At 40.4% G+C, this 11,705-nt stretch overlaps 1 non-coding gene across 1 annotated transcript; it reads left to right on the top strand.

Annotated features, from left to right (window-relative positions):
* Positions 1–11,163: 11,163 nt before the first annotated feature.
* Positions 11,164–11,236, top strand: trnap-ggg (transfer RNA proline (anticodon GGG)). Its single transcript has one exon. It is a non-coding gene; the product is annotated as a tRNA-Pro (tRNA).
* The last annotated feature ends 469 nt before the right edge of the window (positions 11,237–11,705 follow it).

The following is an 11,705-nucleotide window of genomic DNA, read 5'->3' as shown; positions in this document are numbered from 1 at the left end:
TGGGATAGCGCCATATTTGAGTAGCTCATCTTTCACATGAGTAATTGCTTCCCTGAGTAAACCATATTGATAATCAAGGATCAAAAATAATTGAGGATTAAGCATTTCGCAAACTGTAAAAAGTTTTTCCGACAAATAAAAGTAGTCAAGACGGTCAGCCATTTGATGTAAATTTTCGTCTCTAGGATAGGGGAGTTGCTTTGCAAATTAGTTGTCTGTGTCAGAGTAAAAGGTGAATAAGTTGTATTGATATGCAGCATTTTGGTGCTCAGACTCCTCTATTAGTTGCTGATGGTACTTTAATTTGTTTTCGAACCTTCTGTGATGGCGTCTCTTTTTCAATGGTTTGATCAAGAGTAAATTTCTCAATAGGGGCTGCCCTAAGTTCTTGAATAACAAAGAGTTGTTCCATCAACTTCAGTGCATAAGAAAACACTTGCTTTAGTCGGTTTTTGTCATAAACCGCAGAAGGCTCGAGACTTCGGAGTAGTTTTTTGAAACGGTTTTTTCTCTGAAAAATCTGGATAAATTCTGTGCAAGTTATCGATCAGATTGATCACATCTGTGTGTTTGAGAAAGGCAGGAGACTTTGCGAGTTTCATTAGCAATGTGAATTCCTTGAGGGTCAAATGTCTGCTAAACTCTATTAGCGTACTATTATTCATCTCTTAGGACTTTTATAGTATAATGGAACCTGATAAAAGGCTGACTGAAAGTGTTGATTTACAGTACTATAGGTGCAAGAATGGTGAGTTTCAAGCTTTGAAAATCCGACTAATCGCCGAAAAAGTACTTTCTGAGATAGGGAATTTTTGCAAGATTTGTATTGAGAGGATAAGAAATCCCTGCATTCCATATATTTCTCTCATAATCTACTGTTTTTTAGTTTTCAGTTTGATATCAGGACCTCAACTTTAGGAAATGAAGCATTATAACAACATTATCACTTTTATACTTGTTTTTTTTAGCCTGCCAGCCCACCATTTGATGGCCTGCGAGATAGAAAATGTGGGATATATGGTGCAGTCGCTTGACTGCGACATCAATGAATTCACGATTGAACTGGGATTTGATTTTATTGATGAAGGTAGCAGTGGATTCGCTGTTCAGGGTAACGGCAACAACTATGGGGATTTCACTTATGCTGAACTACCGATCTTGATTGGGCCGTTGGTAGCAGATGGCACGACAGAGTACGAATTTTTAGTCACCGATGTAGATGATGGAAGCTGCAGTGATTTTGTCATAATGCCAACTACAGTCAATTGTATTGAGAGTTGTGCCATCAGTGATATTGTGGCTGAAGTGAGTTCTTGCTCCCATACCAACTTCGAAATCGAGTTGGATTTTAACTATGGCAATTGGTTAACTTCTGATTTTACAGTCTTTCTTAATGGTGCAGAGATTAGTTTAGGAGATTATGATCTAGCGGATTTACCAATAACGGTATCGATACCAAATATTGGTAATGCTGCTGCTCAGTTGATTATTGGGCACGAAGATACTCTTTCTGATTGTTTCGAAGAACTAAATGTAGCACTGCCGAATTGCAATTGTGCTATTACAGATTTGGTAGTTGAGGCTGGAGTCTGTGGCGATGATGGTTCTTATAATTTGGATATTGATTTCAATTATGCAAATGTTGATTTGGTGGGATTTGATCTTTTCGTAGATGGTGATTTCTATAGCTTTTATAGCTATAACAGTTTGCCGCTCACCATTGTAGATTTTCACTCGGGCAACGGATCAGTAAGTAATATTATTGTGCAAGAAAATGACAATCCAGATTGCACAGCTTCGACATCCTTCACTGCTCCTAATTGCGAAGGATGTACAATCCAAAATGTGACGGCCGAAACTCAGCCTTGTGATGATGACGGTTTCTTCTTGGTAGATTTAGAAGTTCAAGGCTCGAATACAGGAGCTGCAGGATACTCCGTTGCTGGAAACGGGGAGACCTATGGCATATTCAGTTATTCAGAAACCTCTATCACTTTAGGTCCATTCGCCGGAGATGGCAGTACGATTTACGAATTTGAGGTAACAGATCAGGAATTTGGATCCTGTTCTAATTTCACTGGAATAGGACCTGTAGAATGTTTGCCTCCTGCTTGTCTGTTGAGCAATATGTCAATGACTGAAATTGAATGCCACGATAATGGCACCTTTGATTTTGTGCTCAATTTTGCATTCGAAAATACTGTAAGTGATCAGTTTGTAGTTTATGCTACCGGTCAAAATCTGGGCACTTATTCGTATGCTGACTTACCTGTCTTGATCGATGGATTGGAAGGGAATGGAGATACTTACAATGTATGGATCGGAGATGTTGCAGGGGAGACTTGCAGTGTGTCTGGACCTTTACAGGCGCCAGAATGTGCTGCTACAAATTGTGAAATTGTAGTGGTGACAGCCATTGCAAATGCAAGTGAGTGCGATGGAGAATTTTTTGGCGTATTACTAGAAGTAGAGTCGAATAATACTTCTTCCAGCTTCAGTGTTCAAGGAAACGGAAACAATTACGGTACTTTTTCTTATGCCGACTTGCCTGTTTTTCTGACCCCATTGCTGGGAGATGGGATGACGGAGTATGAGTTCGTGGTGATTGATTCTGAGTTTCCCGATTGTCAAAACTGGACTTCAATAAATCCAGTTGATTGTTCAGAAGAGAGCTGTTTCATCAGCGCCATCAGTGCAGACTTGCTGAGCTGCGACAACGGTTTGACAAGTGTGCAGATAAACTTTATAGCTGAAAATACGGGTGCAACTTTTGAGTTGAGAGGCAACGGAGTCTCTTATGGAAATTACTCTTACGCTGATCTACCAGTGATCTTGGAAGACTTGGCGGCAAATACTGGACTGCAATACGAGTTTGTAGTGATTGATAATGAAGTTGCTGATTGTACTCAGGACATTGAATTTGGGCTCATAGAATGCCCAGTGGAAGAATGTGTAATTAGCGATTTAGTGGTGGAGGCATATGATTGTGATGGGGAAGGCTTTCTGGTTGATCTCGATTTCAATATTCAGAATAATGTATCTTCCAGTTTCAATGTCTATCTCTATGACGACCTTTATGGCACTTATAGCTATGAAGATCTTTTTGTAACACTTGGTCCGTTTGAAGCCAATGCTAGCCAATACAATTTTTGGGTGGTTGATGCCGACAATCCAGATTGTAAACAATTATACGAATTTATAGCCCCCAACTGCATAGTGGATGATTGTTTTATCTCAGCACTTGCTGCCTATACAGGTGCATGCAATGATGATGGCACCTACAATTTGCTATTGAATTTTAGCTATGAAAATGTCCCTAATGACTTGTTTGATTTATCTTATGATGGGGCACTAATCGGATCTTATGCCTTTGCTGATTTGCCACTTTTTTTAGAAGGAATCGGTCAGGGTGATGGAGGTTTTCATGGCCTATCTGTATCAGTCAATGATTTTCCTGCATGCTCAAGTGGCACTGAGTTTCAAGTGCCAGAATGTGCTACATCTGAATGCATTTTATCTGGTTTGTTTGTCGACACAGGTGCTTGCAATGATGCTGGAAAATACGATTTGCTTCTGAATTTTGCGCATGAAAATGTCCCCAACGACTTTTTCGATCTGCTTTATGATGGTGAGCAAATAGGCTTTTATTCATTTTCTGATTTGCCTGTTGTGATTAATGGTATTGCCCTTGGTGACGGCCAATATCATGGTCTACAAGTGGCGGTCAGTGATTTTCCAGATTGCTCAGCTGAGACAGAATTTCTAGCACCAGAATGTACAGTCGAAGAATGTGTTTTTAGCGAGATGATTGTGGAGGCATACGAATGTGATGGGGGGGGATTTATGGTTGACCTGAACTTTGAGTTCGAAAATAGCGAGTCAGACAACTTCAATCTATATGTAGGAACTGATCTGTATGGTACCTACAGCTATGCTGATCTTTATATTACCATTGGCCCGTTTGAAGGCAATGGTGAACAATACAATTTTTGGGTGAAAGATGCATTAAATGAGGATTGCCAAAAGTTATATGAACTCATCGCACCCAATTGCTTCGATGAAGAATGTGCCATCCTAGGATTGACTCATGATGTCTTGGACTGCAATGAAGATGGTACTTATAATTTGCTGCTCAATTTCGAATTTCAAAATGTACCAAATGAGTTTTTCGAGGTGAAGTACAATGGTCTATACCTTGGCTTTTATCCTATTGCCGATCTGCCTCTTGTTTTGGAAAGCATTGCTATTGGTGATGGCTCAGTTGTTGAACTGGACGTTTCCGTAAGTGATTTTGCCGATTGTCAAACTACAACTGAGTTTGAAGCACCACAGTGTGCTAGTGAAGAATGTATCATTTTCAATGAAAGCATTGGTATTGTAGACTGCACTACTGGTGGAAACTATGGTATTACAATAGATTTTGATTATGAAAATAATAGCACTGCTTGGTTTCAGGTCTTTTATGATGATGAATTAGTAAGTAATTATATGTATGGTAATTTGCCGGTTACGATCAATAATATTGCACAGGGAGATGGGATGATGCATGAAGTAAAGATTCTTGCTTTCACCCAAAATACTTGTTTTGTTGAAGTTCAATACGAAGCACCAGATTGTTCGAGTGGTGAAGCTTGCGAATTCTTAAATCTCATTGTTGAGCCCTATCCTTGTGAAGACGGGCAGTTCATGGTTGATCTGGACTTTGATGCGAACAATCCTCCATCTGATACCTACGATTTGTATGTAAATGGAAGTCTGTACAGCACAGATTCCTATGCTGATTTATATGCCACCTATGGCCCTTTTGAAGGTAATGGAGAGGACTACCAATTTATAGTGGTGGATAGTGATGATTTTGATTGTGCTTTTGGTTATCAATTGGGTCCCATTGATTGTGCGGAAGAGTGTGACATCTTTGGTCTAGAGGCTTTTGATATTAGTTGCAATGATTCGGGTACTTTCGATTTGACCTTAAACTTTGACCACACTAACTTCAACTCAAGTGGTTTTGACGTATTCGATGGCTCTAACTACATCGGTTTTTATCAAATTGAGGACCTGCCATTAACTATTGAAAATTTCGCATTAGGTAATGGGCAAAATATAAATCTCATTGTCACAGAAAGTGACAATGCTGGTTGTTTTGATTTTATAGTAGTTCAGGCCCCCGAATGTGAAACGGTTGCTTGCGAATTGTGGGGTTTGCTAGCCTTACCTCAGGATTGTGACGCTGATAGTTTCTTAGTTAGTCTTGACTTTAATTTTGCCGGAACTGGAGTAGAAGGTTTTTCTGTAAATGGAAATGGCAATGATTATGGAGACTTTTTGTACGAAGAACTGCCAATTATACTTGGCCCTTTTGCTGGCGATGGCTCAACGGTGTATGAGTTTGCTGTTTCTGATAATCAAGAAGACAATTGTTCGGTAGATGTGGATATACAACCTGTGTACTGCGGTGATGAAGAGTGCGCCATTTTTGATTTGGTCGTCGATACAGGAGTTTGCGATGAGGATGGGAATTTTCCTGTACAAATCAATTTTGAATTTGTAGGAAACCCTAATACCGAATTTCACTTAGAAAGTAATGCAGGTGCAGATGTGTTTTTCACGCCAAACCAACTTCCACTGAACCTACAGGGATTAATGGGAGACGGTACTACAGAGTATATGATATACATATTCGGCCCTGGAAACTGTGATGCTGAAGTATCATTTACCGCCTTGGATTGTGAAGCTAATGCGGACTGTTCTATTAGCAATCTCTTCTATGAATATGAATGTACGGATGATGGTAGTTTCAATGTTCAATTTGATTTCGAACATCAAGGCACTAGTAATGTGTTTGGTATCGAAAACAACCAGGGATTCTTGGCCTACTACAGTTATAATGTATTGCCTGTGACCATTTTCGGAATGGATGCCAATGGCGAAAATTATAAGTGGGCAGTTTTTGACAGCAATATTACTAACTGCGTCGAAGATATTTCATTCGACGCTCCAGAGTGCAACGAAGAAGGTTGTCAGATCAGTGACTTAGTAGTGATCGCTTCGGATTGCGATGATGGGCAGTTCATGGTTGAGCTCAACTTTTCCTACAATAATTTGCCTGCCAATTCGAATGGATTTACTGTGCAAGGAAACGGTGCAAATTATGGTCTGTTTGCCTATTCGAATTTACCCGCGCTCATTGGTCCATTGGATGGTGATGGCGAAACACAATGGGAGTTTGAGGTGATCGACTTAGGAAACCCTGATTGTAATTCCTACACAAACATAAGTCCAGTTCTCTGCGAGCAGCTAGAGTGCTTTGTCGGAATGCCATCATTTAGCTTTAATTGCACTGATGCCGAAATGTACGATGTAACAGTGCAAGTGCCAAACGAAAACACTAGTGGGCTACTTAGTGTTACGCTCAACAATCAATTAGAAACAACCTTCGATGGTGATACTTTTAGTTTGTCAGATCTGGAGAGTTCGGAGGATTATTTACTTGCAATTTTTGATCCTGCAAATCCTAATTGTTCCTACCAAATGAGCTTTTCAAACGATTGTGCAGTCGATTGTGTAATTGTAGACTTACAAGCTATTGCTTCAGATTGTGAAGATGGGACTTACACAGTCGCCCTAAATGTAAATCACAATAGCCCTTCGGCTGAGTTCATAGTAGCTGGCAATGGAAACAATTATGGGATTTTCAGTTATACAGATTTGCCTGTTATGCTTGGTCCATTTGAGATCGGAGAGACTATTAATGAATTTGTGTTGATAGACTCGGAGTTTGCAAGCTGTGCTGCCGATACCAGTTTTGAGCCTCCTGTTTGTGAGCAGCAGCCATGTAGCCTTGATATCACTTTCACTGAGTATTTTGAGGAATGTGATGGTGAGCAGTTCTTTGTAGATGTGGTTTATGAGCATACTGGTGCTGGTACAGAATTTCATTTATACATAGATGGTGAGTTTGTAGATGAATACCTCTATTCCTCTCCAAGTTTTATCACTGTGGGTCCGCTACTGGGAGATGGGGAATCAGTCTATACTTTTGCTTTCCTAGATCCAGATTTTCCGGATTGCATGGCAGAAGTGGATATTGAAGCACTAGATTGTGCCGATCCTGGCTGCTCAATAGGTGAGCTGCAGTTGGCAGGTGACTGTAATGAGGATGGTACGGTAGATGTGTCAGTCGACTTTACATTTAGTGGAGCCACTGGTTTGTTTGGCATCGAAGATGGTCAGAGTTTTCTTGGATATTATGCTTATGATGATTTACCAATAGCAATCTTGGGCTTTCCTGGTGATGGTAGCGCCTTGAACCTTACTGCCTTTGATGAATCTGATCCCAGTTGTAATGGACAGGGTTCATTTGATTTGCCGGTTTGCGAGCAGCCAGTTTGTGAGATTGGAGAGATTTTCGCTACCGTAAGTGACTGTATTGAGGGAACCTATATGGTTACGCTTACTTTTGAATACTCCAGCTTGCCAACAAATACAAATGGATTTTGGGTGCAAGGAGACGGCGAGGTTTATGGTTTGTTTAATTACGATGAATTGCCAGTGCAACTGGGGCCGTTCGATGGAGATGGAGAAACTACCCATGAGTTTGTTGTGGCAGATCTCAGCAATCCCGATTGTACGAATGTAACATTTTTGGAGCCAGTAAACTGCCAAATTGATGTGTGTACTTTGGACTTCAACGGATATGAGATAAATGATTGTGATGAAGGTTTTTGGTCGATAGAAATGACTTATGATTTTACACCACCAAATACTGAGCAGTTGGCACTGAATGTCAATGGAGACTTGTATGAGTTTTATGAGTTTGGAACAGATTTCATCAGCGCAGGTCCATTCCCAGGAGACGGCGATTCAGTTTATGTGTTTGAACTTTACGATGCTGAAAATGAAGATTGCCTTGCTGTATTGGAAGTATTAGCGCCCCTGTGCCCAATCGAGGAGTGTTACCTGGGTGACGCTCAGGCTTTGCAGGTTTGTAATCTTGATGAGTCCTTCAATCTATTCTTGGACTTTGATTTTGCAAACACCTCCAGCTCTTTTGAACTTGAGATTGATGGAGATCTATTAGGTAGCTATGAGTATGCTGATTTACCATGGAGTTTAGAGGGGATAGGAGTTCCAGCGGGTCCATATGAGCTAATTATCACGGATGCAGAGGATTCTAGTTGCAGTTTAACTGTCGAAATGGAGGCACCTGATTGTACGCAAGCATGTAGTTTAGGAGATTTACAGTATACAACAATATGTAATGATGATGGGAGTGTGGATGTGTATCTGATTTTTGATTATGAAGACACGGCTTCTGAGTCTTTTCTACTCCAAGATGCAAATGGGGTGGTCGGTACCTATGAATATGCGGAGCTACCAGTACTCATTTCATCCCTACTTTCAGAGGAGAATTATAGCTTCACTGTTGCAGATGCAATACTAGAAACTTGTTCGTCAAGTCTCGATTTAGAAACACCTTTTTGTGAGCCCACTTGTGTAATGAGTGATTTATTACTTCAAGCAAGTGATTGTGAAAATGGGGAGTTTTTTGTCACTTTGTATTTTGCTTCAGATTACACCTCTAGTAGTTTCTCGATTGCCGGGAATGGCAACGACTACGGAAGCTTTTCTTATGATGAGGCCCCAGTCACTTTGGGCCCTTTTGAAGGGGACGGTATATCTATATATGAATTTTCAATATCTGACGATGAAAAGCCAGAATGTAACTCTAGTTCATTTATTGACCCTGTAGATTGCTCCTTTACGAATTGTAATTTAGGAGATATCTCTCTAGATGCTTCAGCATGCCAGGCGGGGGAATTTAGTTTGACGATGGATTTTGATCCAGTCAATCAGAGCAATGGGTTTTTACTTTATATAGATGAGCAACTCGTGGATGATTATCCATATACTGCACTACCACTTACGATTGATAATTTGGACGGAAGCGATCAATTGTATCAAATTGAGGTGGTTGATGCAGAATACGCAAGTTGTACCAGTAATACTGAATTTTTGGCCCCAGACTGTCAAATCAATTGCGAAATAGGAGATTTGAGCTTGTCGGTTGCACCAAATTGGGAAACATGTGAGTTTCAGATGTTGTTGAATTTTGAAAGTCAGAATACGGGTGATCTCTTCGACATTTATTTGAATGCGGAGTTTTACGCCAGTTTCAACTACGATCAGTTACCAGTAATGCTGGGAGATTTTGACCTGGATGGAGAGGATTATGAATTTTCTGTCCGAGATAATCAGATCACTGATTGTATTTCTAACGGATTTTTTGCTGCACCTGAATGCACACCACTCGAATGTGAAATTAGTAACATATCTTATGATGTATTGGATTGCAACGAGTTTGAATTGATGATCAGTTTAGACTTTGAGGTCAATGATACAGGTGGTGATAGCTATGTTTTATATCTAGGTGATTTACCTTTAGGGCCCTTAAGTTATTCGGAATTGCCGTTGGAATTTGAAGTGCCAGACAATGAGGAGATTAATCTGACTATTCAGAGTTTGTCCGATTCAGATTGCTCAGCAACTACAACGATTTTCCCATATGTTTGCGGCGGTTTGGTGTGGCCAGGAGATGCGAATTCAGATGGAATTGCAAACAACTTCGATCTCCTGAATTTGGGTATTGCAATGGATGAAACTGGATTCAACAGAATGGATCCAAGTTTAAATTGGGAAAGTCAAGAGTGTATAGACTGGGATTTGTTTTTCTTAGGGGGCGCAAACTTTAAGCACGCTGATACAGACGGTAATGGAACCGTTGCAATTGAAGATACTCTAGCAATTTGGCAAAACTATGCTCAAACGCATGGCAAAACTGATGGTACTGAGGAATCCGCGAACGAGGAAGATCCACCTTTGTATGTCAATTTGCCAAGTGAAGCCATACTGGGTGGCTCAACAGTGGAATCTCCTATCATTTTTGGAACTGAAAACAATCCAGCTCTAAATGTCTACGGTATTGCTTTGACAGTTCATTACGATCCTATAGCCATACTGGATGGCAGTCCGAGGATCAGCTTTGAAAGCAATTGGTTGGGAGACTTAGGGGAGGATATGATTTCTATTGTCCAGCATTTCCCCGACCCGATTAGTCCTAGATTTGAAATTGCAATCGTGCGAACGGATAATGTAAATCGCTCAGGCTTTGGACCAATCGGTAGTTTCAATTTTGTTTTGATTGAAAATGTGGGAGGTAAGCAAAATGATTTTAGTTATAATTATACCACTGAAATCACCAATGTTAGAATCATCTCTTACAATCAAAGTCCAGTGCCTTACCGTCTCCCTGATGACTTTGGTACAGTGGTGGGATCGGAGTTTGTAGAACCGCTTACTCCTCTAAGTCTATATCCGAATCCAGTCTATGATGTCTTAAGTATCATGGGATTACCTGCATTTCAGCCATGTCACTTGAGGTTTTTCAATATGGGAGGGCAGCTAATGCAAGAGGCTAGAGTGGAAGGTCCAGAGGCCTCAGTTGAGTTGAAAGACTTTCCGCTAGGGGTGTATTGGATTGAGTTGGTTGGAAGCGATTTTCATACCATTAGAAAACTGATGGTGGAATAGAGGTGATAAATTTTGAAAGAAGTGGGTCACGATAGGTGTAGTGAGCCATACCTAATTGTAGGTTATTGCAGATTTGCGTCGGTTGGAATATTTGATCTATGGATGCTGCAATGTGCTGTGAAACATTATTCTTTATCGGACAGGGAATGTGAAAGGTGCTCATTATGATGGTGAGTGCCCTTTCTCCTTTTTAATCTGCTTCAAAATCTCGGCAGCTTGACTATTTGTCATTCTGCTTGAAGGACAAGGCTTGATTGATAGTGTGCAATGCAAGTAATATTGAATACAAGAAGTGTTGTGTATTAATGACGCTCACTAGTCCCAGTCATCAATGATTCGCAACATTTCTTAGCCTGCAACCAATGGACATTTAATTTTTTGGGCCTTGAGGTTTGGTAAGGCTGCTCAACAAATACGGGCAGTCTTTCTTTTAGGTGTTTTAGGCGCCAACTGCCGATTTTCAAACTAGCAGATTTTGGATGCCAGCGCTGATCCAAATCTTGCAATTTTTCTCTTATTAATTTCTAATCTTTCCTTAGCTTTGTGTGATCGGACTAAGTTCTGTATTTCTTTCGGGATGTAGCTCAGTTGGTAGAGTACACGTCTGGGGGACGTGAAGCCGCTGGTTCAAGTCCAGTCATCCCGACAATTTTTTCTAGCCTTAAAGATTGACCTTTTGAAGGTTGGTTTTTAAGGCTGTTTTGTTTTTGAATAGAGCCAAAGTTTTAACAATTAGTTTGCAGCTTTAGCGGTAAGACACTTTACCCAAATTTTAGTTTTTGGTTCAATAGATCAAAATACGCTTATGTCAGAATGGCGTTTGAGCTCATTTTACGTTAACATTCTATTTTTCTTCTGCTTGCTTACAAGTTGCAATGGTCTAGTTGATGGTTCGCAACGGACAAAGCAGCAAGCAGTTGAGAGGATAGAAGAAGTTAGGATAATTTCAGCTAAAGACTTAGCCTGTACTTTTTCACTAAAGGATTTTCTGGATAGTAGCCATGATCTGCAGCGAGTAGTAGATAGTATCTACTACTCTATGTCTGAGCAGGAGCGACTGGCTCAAATGATTATGATTGCAGTTGGGGAAGAAGGAGAAAGCAAGGAAATGGCCT

This window comes from Stigmatopora argus, unplaced genomic scaffold (genome assembly GCF_051989625.1).
Source record: "Stigmatopora argus isolate UIUO_Sarg unplaced genomic scaffold, RoL_Sarg_1.0 HiC_scaffold_238, whole genome shotgun sequence".
Classification (NCBI taxonomy): domain Eukaryota; kingdom Metazoa; phylum Chordata; class Actinopteri; order Syngnathiformes; family Syngnathidae; genus Stigmatopora; species Stigmatopora argus.
Note: the sequence above shows the minus strand (reverse complement) of the source record. Positions and strands in the feature narration are given on the sequence as shown.